This window comes from Chelonia mydas, chromosome 19, assembly GCF_015237465.2.
Source record: "Chelonia mydas isolate rCheMyd1 chromosome 19, rCheMyd1.pri.v2, whole genome shotgun sequence".
NCBI lineage: Eukaryota > Metazoa > Chordata > Testudines > Cheloniidae > Chelonia > Chelonia mydas.
This window is the reverse complement of record NC_051259.2, coordinates 19,138,581-19,158,715: the sequence shown is the minus strand read 5'-3', so window position 1 is coordinate 19,158,715 and position 20,135 is coordinate 19,138,581. Positions and strand designations below refer to the sequence as shown.

General features: G+C 44.2%; 1 protein-coding gene across 5 annotated transcripts in view; it reads right to left on the bottom strand.

The window, feature by feature from the left end:
- The window catches only part of LUZP1 (leucine zipper protein 1), a 71,758-nt gene that overhangs the window by 34,760 nt on the left and 16,863 nt on the right, over window positions 1-20,135 (bottom strand). The window contains exon 1 of one of the 5 annotated variants that reach the window (XM_027828381.3): window positions 8,818-8,835. The exons of the other annotated variants lie outside the window; for them this stretch is intronic. The gene's annotated coding sequence lies outside the window, so the exon portion shown is untranslated. Of the gene's footprint in view, window positions 1-8,817; window positions 8,836-20,135 lie in introns of those variants that run through there. 5 annotated transcript variants of the gene reach the window in all.

Below are 20,135 nucleotides of genomic sequence, written 5' to 3'. Positions count from 1 at the left end.
GCTGAGGGAGTAGCCAGGAGGCTTCCTGCTGCCCAGAACTGCACCCAGGAGCTCTGAGGCAAAGAGGTGGCTGGCAGTTGTGGTTAACATTTAACTCCACATCAGTGACCATTCTGTACCTGAACTGCGCTGCTGCAGGGAGCCTTGACCAGCCCCAGCCCCTGCCAGGGAACAGCAGCAGCTGTCTCTCGAATCTGCCTGCAGGATGCCATTTGTGAACAGTGACTAGGATCACATTTGAACAGTGCCTGCTCAAAGCTCTGACATGCAGGCTGGAGCCAGCATAAGAAGCGTCCGCTGCATAGACTGCTCCTCCCTCTCCGTGGGACAGGGCTGCCTGAGTGAGCACCCTTTGGGGAAATATGGGGTCACCTCAGGGAGCTTAACATAAGGAAAAATGTTTAGTTTCTGGTTGGGTTTCCACTGGTTCTGGTGAAGCCACCGCAGCTCTTCAGGCAGTTTTGCATCAGTCAGGGGCAGCTTCCCAGGCTCTCTTATCTGCAAAGCATTTGCCAGGGGAAGCGCTAGGGTGGCTTGAAACCACACTCTGTGTTGGGGTGAGGAGGCCTCACCGTTGATTCATCCAGAACTCCTCCTGGTGTGGCTGCTTCCCCACTCTTTGCAAGGCTGCAGCAGAGGAGCACCTGGGAGACTGCACCATCACCAGGAAAAGGCAGGTCTACGTGACTGGGGACTCCTTACTGAGAAGGATAGACAGGCCTGTAACCAGAGCTGATCCAGAGAACAGAAGGATGTGCTGTCTGCTGGGTGCTAAGATACGGGATGTGGACCTGAGGCTGAAAAGGATCCTAACGGGAGCGGGAAAGAATCCACTCGTCCTTCATGTGGGAACAAATGATACAGTTAGATTCTCGCTGGAACGTATCAAGGGAGACAATGCCAGACTAGGGAAGACGCTTAAGGAAATGGAGGCTCAGGTGATCTTCAGTGGGATTCTGCCTGTTCCTAGAGAACAGCAACAAAGGTGTGACAAGATTATGATGATCAACAGATGGCTCAGGCAGTGGTGCTAGAAGGAGGGCTTTGGGATGTATGGCCACTGGGAAGCACTCCTGGACAGAGGACTGTTCTCTCGGGATGGACTTCATCTGAGTAAGGAGGGAAATAGACTTCTAGGATGCAGGCTGGCACAACTAATTAAGACACCTTTAAACTAGGAGTTTGGGGGAGATGGTTGGGAGATGTCCAGGTAATCTCCACGCCGGATTTTAACATTGCGGGGGAAGAAAACGAAGTAAGAAAGGATACAGCCATGGGTAGGAGAATGGACATAAGGAGGAAGGGTAGTGTAGATACTAGTCTAATAGGTGATACTGGCAGTAGAATGTCTGTGCCTAATAGGGTACAGAATGTGAGAGAAGCCAAACAGCAAAAATGAAGATGTTTGTACACTAATGCGAGGAGCCTAGGTAACAAAATGGAGGAACTAGAGCTACTGGTGCAGGAAATGAAACCAGATATTCTAGGGATAACAGAAACTTGGTGGAACAGGAGTCATGACTGGAGTACAGGTATTGAAGGGTATGTGCTGTTTAGGAAAGCAGTTTAGGAAAGCAAGCTAAACTTTCCTAAAAGCAAGCTAAACTTTTCCTAAAAGCAGTTTAGGAAAGCAAGCATCTCAGAGAGGTGATTAAGAAAAAGCAGAAAGCCTACAAGGAGTGGAAGATGGGAGCGATCAGCAAGGAAAGCTACCTTATTGAGGTCAGAACATGTAGGGGATAAAGTGAGAAGGCCAAAAGCCATGTAGAGTTGGACCTTGCAAAGGGAATTAAAACCAATAGTAAAAGGTTCTATAGCCATATAAATAAGTGGGACCGCTAAACACTGAGGATGGAGTGGAGGTTAAGGATAATTTAGGAATGGCCCAATATCTAAACAAATACTTTGTTTCAGTCTTTAATGAGGCTAACGAGGAGCTTAGGGATAATGGTAGGACAGAGGTGGGCAAACTACGGCCCGTGGGCCACATCCGGCCCGTGGGACCATCCTGCCCGGCCCTTGAGCTCCTGGCTGGGTTGGATGGGTCGGGATTTCTGAGGGGGGCAGTCAGGGACCAGAAAGTGGGAGGGGGCAGATAGGGGGCGGGGAGCCAGGCTGTTTGGGGGGCACAGCTTTCCCTACCTGGCCCTCCATACAGTTTCGCACCCTGATGTGGCCCTTGGGCCAAAAAGTTTGCCCACCCCTGGAGTAGAATGACAAATGGGAAGGAGGATATGGAGGTAGATATTACCACATCCGAGGTAGAAGCCAAACTCGAACAGCTTAATGGGACTAAATCGGGGGGGGGGGGGGGGGGGGGGGGGGGGGGGGGGGGGGGGGGGGGGGGGGGGGGGGGGAGGGGGAAGGGGGGGCAGATAATCTTCATCCAAGAATATTAAAGGAACAGGCACATGAAATTGCAAGCCCATTATCAAGAATTTTTAATGAAACCGTAAACTCAGGGGTTGTACCATATGACTGGAGAATTGCTAATATAATTCCTATTTTTAAGAAAGGAAAAAAAGGTGATCTGGGTAACTACAGGCCTGTTAGTTTGACATCTGTAGTATGCAAGGTCTTGGAAAAATTTTTGAAGGAGAAAGTAGTTAAGGACATTGAGGTCAATGGTAATGGGACAAAATACAACATGGTTTTACAAAAGGTAGATTGTGCCAAACCAACCTGATCTCCTTCTTTGAGAAGGTAACAGACCTTTTTAGACAAAGGAAATGCAGAGGATCTAATTTACCTCGATTTCAGTAAGGTGTTTGTTATGGTTCCACATGGGGAATTATTAGCTAAATTGGAAAAGATGGGGATCAATATGAAAATTGAAAGGTGGATAAGAAACTCGTTAAAGGGGAGACTACAACGGGTCATACTGAAAGGTGAACTGTAAGGCTGGAAGGAGGTTACTGGTGGAGTTCCTCAGGGATTGGTTTTGGGACCAATCTTTTTATTACTGACCTTGGCACAAAAAGTGGGAATGTGCTAATAAAGTTTGTGGATGACACGAAGCTGGGAGGTATTGCCAATACACAGAGGGACCGGGATATCACACAGGAAGATCTGGATGACCTTGTAAACTGGAGTAATAGTAATAGGATGAAATTTAATAGTGAGAAGTGCAAGGTCATGCATTTAGGGATTAATAACAAGAATTTGTTATAAACTGGGGATGCATCACTTGAAAGTAACAGAGGAGAAGGACCTCAGAGTATTGGTTGATCACAGGATGACTATGAGCCGCCAATATGATATGGCCGTGAAAAAAGCTAATGCGGTCTTGGGATGCATCAGGCGAGGTATTTCCAGTAGAGATAAGGAGGTGTTAGTACCCTTATACAAGGCACTGGCGAGACCTCATCTGGAATATTGTGTGCAGTTCTGGTCTCCCATGTTAAAGAAGGATGAATTCAAACTGGAACAGGTACAGAGAAGGGCTACGAGGATGATCCGAGGAATGGAAAACCTATCTTATGAAAGGAGACTCAAAGAGTTGGCTTGTTTAGCCTAACCAAAAGAAAGGCTGAGGGGAGATATGATTGCTCTCTATAAATATATCAGAGGGATAAATACCAGGGAGGGAGAGGAATTATTTAAGCTCAGTATCAATGTGGACAAAAGAACAAATGGATATAAACTGGCCACCAGGAAGTTTAGACTTGAAATTAGATGAAGAACCATCAGAAAGAAAAGGAGTACTTGTGGCACCTTAGAGACTAACAAATTTATTAAAGCATAAGCTTTCGTGAGCTGCATCTGATGAAGTGAGCTGTAGCTCACGAAAGCTTATGTTCTAATAAATTTGTTAGTCTCTAAGGTGCCACAAGTACTCCTTTTCTTTTTGCGGATACAGACTAACATGGTTGCTACTCTGAAATCTAACCATCAGAGGAGTGAAGTTCTGGAACAGCCTGTCAAGGGAAGCAGTGGGGGCAAAAGACATATCTGGCTTCAAGACTAAGCTTGATAAGTTTATGGAGGGGATGGTGTGATGGGATAGCCTAATTTTGGCAATTAATTGATCTTAGACTGTTAGCGGTAAATATGCCCAGTGGCCTGTGATGGGACACTAGATAGGGTGGGATCTGAGTTACTACAGAGAATTCTTTCCTAGGTGTCTGGCTGGTGAGTCTTGCCTGCATGCTCAGGATTTAGCTGATTGCCATATTTGGGATCGGGAAGGAATTTTCCTCCAGGGCAGATTGGCAGAGGCCATGGGGGTTGTCATAAATATAAAGGGAAGGGTAAACACCTTTAAAATCCCTCCTGGCCAGAGGAAAAACCCTTTCACCTGTAAAGGGTTAAGAAGCTAGGATAACCTCGCTGGCACCTGACCACAATGACCAATGAGGAGAAAAGATACTTTCAAAGCTGGAGGGGGGGAAAAACAAAGGGTCTGGGTCTGTCTGCGTGATGCTTTTGCCGGGGACAGAACAGGAATGGAGTCTTAGAACTTAGTAAGTAATCTAGCTTGATATGCGTTAGATTATGATTTCTTTAAACGGCTGAGAAAATAACCTGTGCTGAATGGAATGGATATTCCTGTCTTTGTGTCTTTTTGTAACTTAAGGTTTTGCCTAGAGGGATTCTCTATGTTTTGAATTTAATTACCCTGTAAGGTATTTACCATCCTGATTTTACAGAGGTGATTCTTTTTTTTTTACTTCTATTAAAATTCTTCTTGTAAGAAACTGAATGCTTTTTTCATTGTTCTTAAGATCCAAGGGTTTGGGTCTGTGGTCACCTATGCAAACTGGTGAGGATTTTTATCAAACCTTCCCCAGGAAGGGGGGTGCAAGGCTTTGGTGAGGATTTTGGGGGGAAAGATGTTTCCAAACGGCTCTTTCCCAATAATAAACCCGGTTAGACGTTTGGTGGTGGCAGTGAAAGTCCAAGGGCAAAAGGTAAAATAGTTTGTACCTTGGGGAAGTTTTAACCTAAGCTTCTAAAAGTAAGCTTAGGAGGTTTTCATGCAGGTCCCCACATCTGTATGCATTCATTCCATTCAGCACAACTTATTTTCTCAGCCATTTAAAGAAATCATAATCTAACGCATATCTAGCTAGATAACTTACTAAGTTCTAAGACTCCATTCCTGCTCTGTCCCCGGCAAAAGCATCACGCAGACAGACCCAGACCCTTTGTTTTTCCCCCCCTCCAGCTTTGAAAGTATCTTGTCTCCTCATTGGTCATTGTGGTCAGGTGCCAGCGAGGTTATCCTAGCTTCTTAACCCTTTACAGGTGAAAGGGTTTTTCCTCTGGCCAGGAGGGATTTTAAAGGTGTTTACCCTTCCCTTTATATTTATGACAGGGGTTTTTCACCTTCCTCTGCAGCATGGGGCACTGGTGACTTGCTGGAGGATTCTCTGCACCTTGAAGTGTTTAAGCCACGAGTTGAGGACTTCAATAGCTCAGACATAGGTTAAGGGTTGTTACAGGAGTGGGTGGGTGAGATTCTGTGGCCTGCGTGGTGCAGGAGGTCAGCCTAGACAATCATAATGGTCCCTTCTGACCTTAAAGTCTAAGTCAGAAAGTCTATGCTCTCACCAAGGTGCAGCCAAAACAATTTTTTTTTATAATAAAAAAATGGATTTTTAAATGGAGAAGCCCTGCTGGGTCATCTAGTTCCCTGGGACCAGTCCAGTTTTGTTCCTACAGGATTTTTTTTAGTGCTTTCTTCAGTCTTGTCTTAAAGGAAAGATATTACAGCCTCACAGGCCTACATCAGTAAACGTTTCCTGATATTCTCCCTAAATTGTCCCTCTTTCCATGGATTTTAATGACATCTCAATCAGAATGGATCTCCTGCTCTAAGCTCCTGCACAGCACAGACCAGAGGACTTTACTCAAGGATTCGTGCATTAAAGCAAATAACTTGTGGTTGTGCTACAGTGGCATTTTCCAAAATGCAGCAGGGCTAGGCACTTCCACGGCCACTGCAGAGTGACGGCAACTGTTCTCCAGAATCTCGGTTTTCAGTCAATATGCTAGAACCAGATTTACAAAGGTATCTAGGCACCTAAAGATGCAGACAGGCACCTGTTGGAATGTACAAAGGGTCTAAGTGAGTTAGGTATATAACTCCCATTTATTTCAGCAGTTATGCATCTAAATACCTTTGAGGATCTTGGCTTGGAGCTGTTCTGGTTCTGAAGAAAACTTTCATAACATTACCCAGGTATAACCAATACAAAGACGTCTGCTTGAAGGCTTGTCTACACACAAACTGGAACCCAAATGACTCAATCAGTTGTAATTCATACCATTAGTTACTCCAGTGCAAATCTGTGTGTGGATTTTGGATTAAGATGCCCTCTTTTGATTTACATTGATTTTTAACCTTCACTGCCTAAAAAAGAAAAGGGAGTACTTGTGGCACCTTAGAGATTAACAAATTTATTTGAGCATAAGCTTTCGTGAGCTACAGCTCACTTCATCGGCTGCTATAGCTCACGAAAGCTTATGCTCAAATAAATTTGTTAGTCTCTAAGGTGCCACAAGTCCTCCTTTTCTTTTTGCGAATACAGACTAACACGGCTGCTACTCTGAAACCTGCCTAAAAAAGTACGTCCTATTCTTAATTTGAATGTGTCTAGCTTCAACTTCTGAGCACTGGATTTTATTGAACTTTTGTCTGCTAGCTTAAAAACTCTTCCATCATAAAATAATGATGAAATACATCCAACCCCAACAATAACTAAGGAGGATGTTAACAGCATTAACTAAAGATAAACAAACTGCAAACTCAGCAGCCATAATATAAAAGGATTACTAACTGGTTACAAGACCGAAACAAAGGGTATGAATAAGTGATCAGTTTTCACAATGGAAAGAGATAGGGCCCCCCAAGGATCTGTGCTGTTAAACTTATTCATAAATGACCTGGTAAAGGGGGTAAACAGGGAAGTAGTAAAGTTTTCAGACAATACTAAATTTCTCAAGATAGTTAAGTCCAGAACTGACTGGAGGCGTTACAAAGGGATCTCATAAAACTGGGTGACTGGGCAACCAAATGAGAGATGAAAATCAATGCTGGTAAATTCAAAGTAATGCACATTGGAAAACATAATCCCAACAATACATACAAAATGATGGGGTCTAAATTAGCTGTTACCACTCAAGAAAGAGACCTTGGGAGTCATTGTGGATAGTTCTCTGAAAACATCCACTCAATGTGCAGTGGCAGTCAAAAAAGATAACGGAATGTTAGGAATCTTTAGGAAAGGGATAGATAATAAGACAGAAAATATCATAATGCCACTGTATAAATCCATGGTATGTCCACACGTCAAATACTGTGTGCAGTTCTGGTTGCACCATCTCAAAACAAGACATAATAGAACTGGATGTCAAGAAAGGAAACAAAAAAAAAGATTTGGGGTATAGAACAGCTTCCATGTGAGGAGAAATTAAAAAAACTGGGTTTGTTCGATTTAGAAAAACGACTAAGGAGGGAAATGATATGGAGAAAGCAAGTAAGAAGAGTGTTATCTGTCCATTCACATAACACAAGAACCAGGAGTCACCTAATTAAATTAACAGACAGCAGGTTTAAAACAAACCTAAGGAAGTACTTCACACAATGCACAGTCAACCTGTGGAACTTGTTGCCAGGGAATGTTAGAATCATAGAATATCATTCTGTGACCTCCTGAGGTCCCTTCCAACCCCCTGCTCAAAGCAGGAACAATCCCCAATTTTTTCCCCAGATCCCTAAATGGCCCCCTCAAGGATTGAACTCACAACCCTGGGTTTAGCAGGCCATTGCTCAAACCACTGAGCTATCCCCCTTCCAAAGAACATGTCAGGAGTGGGATTTGAACCTACGCCTCCATATAGAGACCAGAACACCCAGTTGAGGGTGTTGTGAAAGCCAAAAGTATAACTGGGCTCAAAAAAGAATTAGATAAGTTGGTGGAGGATAAGTCCATCAATGGCTATTAAACACGATAGTCAGAGATGCAACCCTATGGTCTGGGTGTCCCTAAACCTCCATGTGGCAGAAGCTGAGACTGAGGACAGGGGATGGATCACTCAATATCCTGCCCACTTCTGTTCACTCCCTCTGAAAGATTGGCACTGGCCGCTGTTGGAAGACAGGATACCGGGCAAAATGGACCACTGGTCTGAGCCAGTATGGCCATTTTTATGTTCTTATTACAAACTTTAAAATCAGAAGATCAGGGTAATTTGCACCCAAGAGTTTTAAAAGAGTTGGCAAAGGAACTTTCTGGGCCATTGATGTTATTGACCGCTATATTTACCTACATGCCTCCAGCTTCCATCCAGGACACACCACACGATCCATTGTCTACAGCCAAGCTCTAAGATACAACCGCATTTGCTCCAACCCCTCAGACAGAGACAAACACAAACACCTACAAGATCTCTATCAAGCGTTCTTACAACTACAATACCCACCTGCTGAAGTGAAGAAACAAATTGACAGAGCCAGAAGAGTACCCAGAAGTCACCTACTACAGGACAGGCCCAACAAAGAAAGTAACAGAATGCTACTAGCTGTCACCTTCAGCCCCCAACTAAAACCTCTCCAGCACATCATCAAGGATCTACAACCTATCCTGAAGGACGATCCCTCACTCTCACAGATCTTGGAAGACAGGCCAGTCCTCGCTTACAGACAGCCCCCCAACCTGAAGCAAATACTCACCAGCAACCACACAACAAAAACACTAACCCAGGAACCTATCCTTGCAACAAAGCCCATTACCAACTCTGTCCACATATCTATTCAAGAGACATCATTATAGGACTTAATCACATCAGCCACACTATCAGAGGCTCGTTCACCTGCACATCTGCCAATGTGATATGTGCCATCATGTGCCAGCAATGCCCCTCTGCCACGTACATTGGCCAAACCGGACAGTCTCTATGCAAAGGAATAAATGGACACAAATCAGATGTCAAGAATTATAACATTCAAAAACCAGTTGGAGATCACTTCAACCTCCCTGGACACTCAATTACAGACCTAAAAGTTGCAATTCTTCAACAAAAAACAGACTCCAACGAGAAACTGCAGAACTGGAATTAATTTGCAAACTGGACACCATTAAATTAGGCTTGAATAAAGACTGGGAGTGGATGGGTCATTACACAAACTAAAAACTATTTCCCCCATGCTGATTTTTCCCCTACTGTTACTCACACCTTCTTGTCAACTGTTTGAAATGGGCCGTCCTGATTATCACTACAAAAGTTTTTTTTCTCCATCTGATAATAGCCCACCTTAATCGATTAGTCTCATTAGAGTTGGTAGGCAACCCCCAATTTTTCATGTTCTCTGTGTGTATCTAGATAGATAGATCTATCTATCTATATATCTTCCTACTGTATTTTCCACTGCATGCATCTCATGAAGTGGGTTTGGCCCACGAAAGCTTATGCTCAAATACACTTGTTAGTCCCTAAGGTGCCACAAGTACTCCTCGTTCTTAATGAGAAGTCAGTTATATAGAGTTATCTGGATTGCCTAGTACGCGGAGAGTAAACAATGTGTTTTAATGCAGTCAAATGTAAGGTTATGAATCTAAGAGTAAACAAGGTCGGTCAAAGAATGTGCATGCGTGTGAGGGGGCTGTGACTCACCACGACTGAGTTCGCTTGTGAATTCAGCCCAGAACCACTGTAAAAATGGATCTATACCAATGTTAGGATTAATTTTATTCCTGTTATAGTTAAATAATTCCTTCTTATTACCCTTCACCCTTACTGGCCATGGATTTTTCATTGAACCTTTTAGCTTTCCTTATTGATTGTCTGCATTTTTTAGCCTCTGACATATTTGCTGCTGTCATCTTCTCCCCTTTCCCCATTTGTGAGATACTGTTTTTTATTTTTTATTGGTGCTTTCACTTCCGCTGTAGACCAGGATAGTTGTTTTAACCAAAGAATTGTATGTGGGAATCTTGTTTCTTGGGCATCTAGTAATATGTTTTTAAACTATCATAAATTACCATTTATATTTGTCAATTTAATTTTTTCCTGACAGACAAATTTTGCTTATAATTATTTACAGCTTTATGGAATTGGCCTTTGTAAAGCACCCAGCATAGACATTGCTGGTTAGTACCAGATCCTGTTTACATATAACTAACGAAATCAGGCTGTAATCGTGCACATCTAGGCAATCATTAATTTTTAGACTGGAGATACATTTTATCTTTACATGTCAGAATGGGATATAACCTAGAACTACCCAGTGATAAACATAATACTCTGTGCTAGGAAACAGTTATCTATATGGGGGTCCTCAACTTTTTTCCTTCAGAGGCCCCCTGCCCCCAACATACTATAAAAACTCCAGGGCCCAGCAGTGGGGCCTTGAGACTCCTGGCTTCAGCAACTGGGTGTAGTGGGGCCGTAGATGGCTTTAGCCCTGTGGGGCCCAGGGCTTCAGCTCATGGTGGGGGGGCCTTGGGGCTCTGGACTTCAGCCATCAGGTGGGGAGGCTGGGGCTTCAGCCATAGGGTGAAGGGGGCTCAGGACTCCGAGTGGGTGGAGAACTCACGGTTTCAATCCCACAGGGGCACCAGGGCTCAGAACTTTACACCCAGGGGAGAACCAGGGCTCCTCGCAGCTCCAGCCCCACAGGAGCTGCCAGGACTCAGGGCTTTAGACCTGGCGGGAGTACTGTGGCTTGGGGTTTCAGCCCCACAGCTCCATTCTGACTTTAACTCCTTGGGAGGTGCTGGGGCTTAGGGCTTTATACCCAGGAGGGAGCACCAGAGCACGGGGCTCCCCACGGCTCTGCTCCTGGTTTCAGTCCCTGGAGGCACTAGGGCTTAAGGCACCGCTCTACAGCCAGAGGGCGCCGCAGCCCCCTGAAACTAGCTTGCAGCCCCCTCAGGGGGCTGTGGAGCCCTGGTTGAGAACTGCTGATCTATACTTTCAGATACTTTAAGGATGTTTTACTAATGGCTGCTTGAGACCTCCTGCATATATCCCCAGACTGAAGTCCCCCAAAACAACAGTATTTCTTTCTACCCATTATAGATGCTTCAGGAGCTGCATGTCCAATTCTCTACTCTGATTTGGTGGTCTCAAACAGAGTCCCACTAGGAGCCTATTTCATGCTATTCTTCCTAGTTATAGCAGTTCCTCCTCTATGCTTAAATGGAAGTACAAGTGAAACCCTGCTATAACGCAATAATTGGGGGTCCAAAAAATTCGATCGCGATAAATGAGGGGTCGCTTTATAGTGGGGTTACAAAAATTTACCATTTCAAGCCGGTCAGTTTAAGTCTTGTAAAACAAACAAACAAACAGTTATCCTAGCATATTTTAAACACAAAACTAGTAATTTAATTACATGTACATGAAAGAAACATGTGAAATCAACTATACTAATCATTGCGCAGAGTGCAAAGTCAATCTGGTTGCATGACTCCATAATTTTAAATTTCATCACTTCTTAAAAAAAGCTATCTAGTGTGGTCTGCTTATTTGCCGCAGACTGTTGGCTTCTAGCAAAGTCAAGAATGCTTCTGAGTTGGAGCCTTTTGACGCTGTCCATGTCTTGAGTTTCCAGCCACCTCAAACTGGCTTCTAGGTGCTTTACTGCCTCGGACACTTTTGGTGGGGGAGTTGAGGTGCCATAATCGTCATCGTCATTAGCGCCACTGGTTTTGGGCTCTGGTGGTGCAGCTTCATTCTTCCCGCTGACATTTGCAACAATTTCGTCATCTGAGATGCGTTCGTATATGGGGCAGATGTCATCTGCTGAAAACCAGTTGAGGATATCATGATGACTGTGCTTATATTCTCTGAGTGCTTCTTCGGCTAAACATAAGTCGTCTTCAATGAATCTTGTAAATTCAGGCTTGTCGTTACCATCATCATGTGTAGATGATAGAAAAGCTGGACCAAGACCCTTTATCCAGCATCGTTCAATGCAACGTGCAGAGATAGCATCCCAGGCTTTCCCGCCGAGGTGACAGACTTCTTTCAAGTTGAGTGACGCCAGTGATGTGTCGACATAGGAGTTGTTATCCACTACCATCCTCTTGATCATTTTGCCACGATAGTTTTGCTTAAATACCGATATGATGCCTTGGTCCAGTGGCTGGATTTCTAATGTAGTGTTCTTCGGGAGATAAGAGACTTTAATCTTGCCGTCATGACTGACAAGATTTTCCGCTGGGGGGCAGGCAGGGCAATTATCCAGCAGGAGGAGGGCTTTTTGCTCCTGCTTGAGTTTTTGCAAATGAGCCCAAACGTGAAATTTTATGGAACCAGTCTTCAGATATGTAGCTATTCATCCATGCATTCTTGCCGTTGGTGTATTAAAAGGGAAGGGCCTTCATATTAACGTGATGAAAACATCTGTGAGACCTCACTTTTCCGATCCTCAGAGGTCTGATTTTGTGGCTGCCAGACTTGTTGATGCAAAATAAGAGAGTGACTCAGTCCTTCCTCTGTTTAAAGACTTCTCTAGATGATCTCCTGAGGTCCCTTCAAACCCTGAGATTCTATGACTATCAGTCCTGGTTGCGAGGGTGCGATCGGGTAACGTTTTGAAGCATAAACCAGTCTTGTTGCAGTTGTAAACTTGATTGGCTGTGTAGCAACCTTCCTCCAGCAACTTTTTAAGCTCAATTGGGTAGGAATCGGCAGCCTCTTTATCAGCTGAGCGTATTTCCCCAGACACAAGAACTTGGCTTATAGTGTGCCTTTTCTTGAATCTGTCCAGCCAGCTGTTACTCGCCTTGAATTTGGATTCATTTCCATTAATAAGATGATCAAATTTCCGTGCTTGAGCTTTCAGAATAGGGCCAGAAATGGGAACTCCTTCTGAGCGAGCCTGGACAAACCATTGGTACAAGGATGAATCTAGGCTTTTGTCATTAGCAAACTTGACCTTTTTACACTGTAAACCAGTTTCCTCTTCAAGAATGCAGGGCAGGCTACGGAGCTTTTCTTCTTCTTTTTTCCACCCTCGCAGAGTGGACTCGCTAATTCCTAGATCTCTAGCAAGCTGAGTTTGTTATTTGCCCTTCTTTCATTGATCCAGGGCGTACAATTTCTCTTGGGCAGAAAACGACTTGCGTTTGCGAACTGGCGAATCCATAACGGTAAAATATTTTTTAAAATATAGGAAATTAATAACAAGTTCATAGGCAAACACCATACACATGTACAACCCAAGAACTAAATGCAATGGGCCTGCAATGGCCACGAGTCACTTTATCCTACAAGACCGGAAGAACGCGGTTTATTTATAAAGGTCGTAAAAAAAGTATTCCGGCAAAACGTGAACAGTATTACGGCCTTAAAGGGGAGCCAATTTATGATTGCGTTATATCCGAATTCGCATGATCGCGGGGCGCGTTATTGCAAGGTTTGATTGTTGCTGTGGTGCACAGTCTCTCTGAGGACCCTATGCCATTCCAAGAGAGAAACATGCTTGGCTCTAACTAGATTGTCACACATTTCCTCTTGGCTCTTTCACACCCCGTTAGCAGCCACAAGCACATTTTGTGTTTTATCCACTTAGTGGATATAAAAGCATGGGGGCAGGGGGGAATAAACTGTGTGTAAGTGCTTGTGCCACCAAGAGTTTGTACCCTCAGCAATGACGGCAACTTTCATCAGAAGAGGTAATGGCACTTTTCATATATTAAGCCTCAGCCTCCCCATGTCCTCAAGGAGGGGGGATTATTACTCACATTGGGACCCGGTACTTTGGCATTTAGTTCTCTGTCCTCTCTTTGGGAATGATTTTTAGGGGCTTTTGGCAGTCTTTGAAGAAAGGCATCAGGCACATAATAGGCCTCTTCACCTGGAAAAGGAGGGTGAGCAGTTTTCTCCCTCACTAAACTCACTAGTGCAAAGTCAGGCTGTTACTCAAATCTCAGGAAGCAAAGCAGGCAAACTATCAATTAAATGCAAAAGTACCCCTCCCAGTACCCCTAGTTTAATGCAACACTAAGGTTATATAGTTAAATGTACGAAACCCAGAAATGTAAAACCCTAGCTGACTTCTCAGCCTTAACTCTGCTCATATGTAGGCATAGTTGGCAACACTCTGAAACCAGACTATTTCACATTTTTACCTGCACCCTTTGAATACCTGTGCATAAGAACCTGTGTTCTAGTAATTAAAAACCGTACTGTATCATGTATGCATAAGGGGGAAGTTAAGATTACATTCAAATCTAGTTGTTGCAATTCTTGGTTTTGGAGGGTTTTACAGTTCAACCTTCAGGGAGCAATAGCAGGTTTTAATTTAATTTAATTTCCCAAGGGTATTCATTTTTATTTGTTTTATTTTTTTAAGCAAAGGCCAGCTGATATCTAACAATGTCATTACTAAGCTGCATAAAAATTCACCATTCAGGGACCACAGTGTCCTGTTCCTGACAGTGGCCAGCAAAAGAGGAAGGTGCAAGAAACCCCTTCGTGGACAATTGCAGCCTAGCTTTTGTAATCAAAGATCATATTGTGGGAACTGCCAGCTCTACCCAGCTGTAGAACTATCTCTGATGCCCTTCTCTGGACCATTTCCAACTCAGTTTTATCTTTAAGTTGAGCTGACCAAAAACGGAACAGGACGCAAAAATGAGGAGCCCTTCTTCTTTGATGCTATGCAAAGATGTCCTGTTTTGTTATTCATTATTGTCTTTCTTGAGCTTCTCATCAGGACATTTATGCCCTAAAAGCTCCTGCATGTGGCTGAATCACCATGTAGAGGCCACCAGCAGCCTCTCCCCCAGGCCCTCACAACCTGGGGTGGGAGTAACATCAGCCTCTTTGACATTTTCATGAACACCAGAGGCAGCAGATTTTGCTACCACCAGTCCCTCCCTATGGCCTATGACAGCCATCTCCACCAGTCCAGGCTCTCCTGAGTGTCAGAGGCTGCCACTGCAACCATCATTGACATTTTTGCCTGGCCTGTGCCACTTGCTGTCTCCTTTGTTCACCTCTCAGCAACATTCAGCTGGGTGAGAGCACTGTAACCTGTTGCTGGAGGACGAACTGGATTGCCTGGATGAATACAAGAAAATAGTGATTTATGGTAGCAGTATCTTGTGAGTGGCAATGCATTCTTTGTTGATAACTGGATCCTTGGCTAAATCAAAAGGGGTGTTATAAACAAGATTATTATACCTCTGGAGAAGGCCATGAGGCTCATCCACCTGGACCACTGCATCCAGTTTCACACACCCTCGTTTCATAAGCATATGCACACTACACTGGCCAAAGGTATAGGCTCTGAACAGTTAGGGTATAGAGTCTGGGGAAAAGTAGACTACCGGAATGCTGCCTGCTGTACATAATATTTTGTACTTACACAACTCCTTTCAACTCATGGGGCTTTCCAAAGGAGTCTAAGTCATCTTATAGAGGGGGAAACTGAGGCACAGAAAGGTGCAGTGACTCATCCAAAGTAACAGTGAGCCAATGACAGAGCTTGGAAAGGACTCCCAGCCCATATTCCAATCAACAAGACCATGCTGCCTCTCCCAGAAGTGACCACCATGACTTGGGTGATGTTCTATATGAGCCGAACAGTATAAAGAGAACGTGGACAATCCTGGAAATAAAGAATAATCCCTGAAATTTAAATGCGATAAATGTAAATACTTTGCTGCCATTCCTGAGGCAGGCTCTGAAGAATAGATGCCAGGTTCACACTTGCAGATTCTGCATTCACAAGGGATATTTCCAAGGCTTTGGCAAAATGGAGTTAACCCTGCAGCCCAGAAAAGGAAAGAGATCATTACTCTCCTAGCCACGCAGAGAGAAGCTCCCACTACCCACTCTGCTTTCACAGCCCTGACTGCACAGCTCTCAACTCATAACCTGGGAACACATTACCAGAGTTTTGCCTCTGTCCTCTTCTCTCTCTGAGCAGGTGTCCTGTTATTTAACATGTGCAAAGCCTACAAATATTGTTTACTGATTAAACCTAGTATCTCCACCCTACAATGAGTGTCTTTTGAACGCAACAGGGAACTATGCCAACACATTTAAAGGAAATCACAAAGCTGAGCAGTTTCTATTTGGAAGGCTACTTCCCTCCCCACAACTGAAGAGCACTGAGCTAATTTTACTCATGTCCAAGCACTAATCCACCACTTTCTACCAAACGCAAGTAAAGAGCATACGATGGTCAACTCTTTATCTATTCTTGGCTTCAGTACTGTATACGGGCAGTCCTCGGACTTACGGCACAATAGGTTCCTGAAAACTGCGTTATAAGTTGAAACATCGTAACACGGAACTGCAATCCACTCCATTGTGGGACCAAGCGTCGTAAAGTTGAAACCAATTGTCGTAAGTCGAAGCAGGGTGTCAATTCAGAAGTTGTAAGTTGAACATCGGAAAGTCAAGGACTGCCTGTACCTCCTGTTCTCTGATCTCACACCCCCCACTCCCCAAGTTCATTCCGAATGCTGCCGCTCAGTACCCTGTGTTGCTTATGACACAAAAATGAGGCCCAAAAGGATTTTTGAAGTGTTCTTAACTGCTTTCTTTTAACATTAGAAATCCAGCTCTTGTCTATCTTGGAAAGCTTGATAGGCCACTGGAGAGCTGCTGGTTAATGACATGACAGTCCTTAGGGGGAAAAAAACATGATTAATTGAGATGGGAAGGAATTTTTAATCTGTCTTTTTCAAAACTTGTTTCCATTTGTTTTATGCATATTTAACTCAAATGCCTGCACACACTTAGGAGAAAATACATCTGTTAAAATTCAACATCACCACTTCACGTAAAGGCTTAGAGAGTTTGCTGGCCACGTCTCTGAGACTCCCAGCAAGTCCTCCCACAAACCTAGAAAAGACTTAACATGACTCATCGTGCCATTCTTGATACTGCTAAGGTAAAAACAAGGAGACAAACAAAACTAGCACTGCCATAAGTTCTGACTGGACTTTATTCACCATAAAAAAGGGGCATAAACACAATTATAATTCTTCTTTTGCAGGAACTCATTATAATTGTTAATCCACCAATGAAAGATATGCCATTCGTCTTTCAAACACAGAAACATCTAATAACCAGAAATCCAAGAAGCAACCTTCTGACCCCCACTCTGCATAGGAAAATGCACCCCCAAGGGGAAGAACCCCTTCTTTGTATGTCATTGTCCTCCCACCCCATCTTACATAGAATCATAGACTTTAAGGTCAGAAGGGACCATTATGATTGTCTAGTCAGACTTGCACAACGCAGGCCACAGAATCTCACCCACCCACTCCTGTAACAACCCCTGACCTATGTCTGAGCTACTGAAGTCCTCAACTCGTGGTTTAAAGACTTCAAGGTGCAGAGAATCCTCCAGCACATGACCCATGACCCATGCTGCAGAGGAAGGCGAAAAACCCCCAGAGCCTCTGCCAATCTGCCCTGGAGGAAAATTCCTTCCCGACCCCAAATATGGCAATCAGCTAAACCCTGAGCATGTGGGCAAGACTCACCAGTCAGACACCTAGGAATGAATTCTCTGTAGTAACTCAGATCCCACCCTACCTAGAGTCCCATCACAGGCCATTGGGCATATTTACTGCTAATAGTCAAAGATCAATTAATTGCCAAAATTAGGCTATCCCATCACACCATCCCCTCCATAAACTTATCAAGCTTAGTCTTGAAGTCAGATATGTCTTGTGTCCCCACTGCTTCCCTTGACCACTCCTCTGATGGTTAGAAACCTTCATCTAATTTCAAGTCTAAACTTTCTGATGGCCAGTTTATATCCATTTGTTCTTGTGTCCACATTGGTACTGAGCTTAAATAATTCCTCTCCCTCCCTGGTATTTATCCCTCTGATATATTTATAGAGAGCAATCATATCTCCCCTAAGACTTCTTTTGGTTAGGTTAAACAAGCCAACTCTGAGTCTCCTTTCATAAGACAGGTTTTCCATTCCTTGGATCACCCTCGTAGCCCTTCTCTGTACCTGTTCCAGTTTGAATTCATCCTTCTTTAACATGGGAGACCAGAACTGCACACAATATTCCAGATGAGGTCTCGCCAGTGCCTTGTATAAGGGTACTAACACCTCCTTATCTCTACTGGAAATACCTCGCCTGATGCATCCCAAGACCGCATTAGCTTTTTTCCACGGCCATATCATATTGGCGGCTCATAGTCATCCTGTGATCAACCAATACTCCAAGGTCCTTCTCCTCCTCCGTTACTTCCAAGTGATGCGTCCCCAGTTTATAACAGAAATTCTTGTTATTAATCCCTAAATGCATGACCTTGCACTTCTCACTATTAAATTTCATCCTATTACTATTACTCCAGTTTACAAGGTCATCCAGATCTTCCTGTGTGATATCCCGGTCCCTCTCTGTATTGGCAATACCTCCCAGCTTCGTGTCATCCACAAACTTTATTAGCAAAAAGAAAAGGAGGACTTGTGGCACCTTAGAGATTAACCAATTTATTTGAGCATGAGCTTTCGTGAGCTACAGCTCACTTCATCGGATGCATACTGTGGAAATCGCAGAAGACATTATGTACACAGACACCATGAAACAATACCTCCTCCCACCCCACTCTCCTGCTGGTAATAGCTTATCTAAAGTGATCATCAAGTTGGGCCATTTCCAGCACAAATCCAGGTTTTCTCACCCTCCGCCCTCCCACAAACAAACTCACTCTCTTGCTGGTAATAGCCCATCCAAAGTGACCACTGTCTTCACAATGCGTATGATAAACAAGGTGGGCCATTTCCTGCACAAATCCAGGTTCTCTCACCCCCTCACCCCCCTCCAAAAACCACACACACAAACTCACTCTCCTGCTGGTAATAGCCTATCCAAAGTGACCACTCTCCTTACAACCTGCATGAAAATCAAAGTGGGCCATTTCCAGCACAAATCCCGGTTTTCTCACTCCCCCACCCCCATACTCACACAAACTCACTCTCCTGCTGGTAATAGCTCATCCGAAGTGACCACTCCCCCTACAATGTGCATGATAATCAAGGTGGGCCATTTCCAGCACAAATCCAGGTTTTCTCACCCCCTCCCCCCCACACACAAACTCACTCTCCTGGTGGCAATAGCTCATCCAAACTGACCACTCTCCCCACACTGTGCATGACAATCAAGGTGGGCCACATCCAGCATAAATCCAAGTTTAATCAGAACGTCGGGGGGGGGGGGGGGGGAGGAAAAAACAAGGGGAAATAGGCTACCTTGCATAATGACTTAGCCACTCCCAGTCTCTATTTAAGCCTAAATTAATAGTATCCAATTTGCAAATGAATTCCAATTCAGCAGTTTCTCGCTGGACTCTGGATTTGAAGTTTTTTTGTTGTAAGATAGCGACCTTCATGTCTCTGATTGCGTGACCAGAGAGATTGAAGTGTTCTCCGACTGGTTTATGAATGTTATAATTCTTGACATCTGATTTGTGTCCATTTATTCTTTTACGTAGAGACTGTCCAGTTTGACCAATGTACATGGCAGAGGGGCATTGCTGGCACATGATGGCATATATCACATTGGTGGATGTGCAGGTGAACGAGCCTCTGATAGTGTGGCTGATGTTATTAGGCCCTGTGATGGTGTCCCCTGAATAGATATGTGGGCACAGTTGGCAACGGGCTTTGTTGCAAGGATAGGTTCCTGGGTTAGTGGTTCTGTTGTGTGGTATGTGGTTGTTGGTGAGTATTCGCTTCAGGTTGGGGGGTTGTCTGTAGGCAAGGACTGGCCTGTCTCCCAAGATTTGTGAGAGTGTTGGGTCATCCTTCAGGATAGGTTGTAGATCCTTAATAATGCGTTGGAGGGGTTTTAGTTGGGGGCTGAAGGTGACAGCTAGTGGCGTTCTGTTATTTTCTTTGTTAGGCCTGTCCTGTAGTAGGTGACTTCTGGGAACTCTTCTGGCTCTATCAATCTGTTTCTTCACTTCCGCAGGTGGGTATTGTAGTTGTAAGAATGCTTGATAGAGATCTTGTAGGTGTTTGTCTCTGTCTGAGGGATTGGAGCAAATGCGGTTGTATCGCAGAGCTTGGCTGTAGACGATGGATCGTGTGGTGTGGTCAGGGTGAAAGCTGGAGGCATGTAGGTAGGAATAGCGGTCAGTAGGTTTCCGGTATAGGGTGGTGTTTATGTGACCATTGTTTATTAGCACTGTAGTGT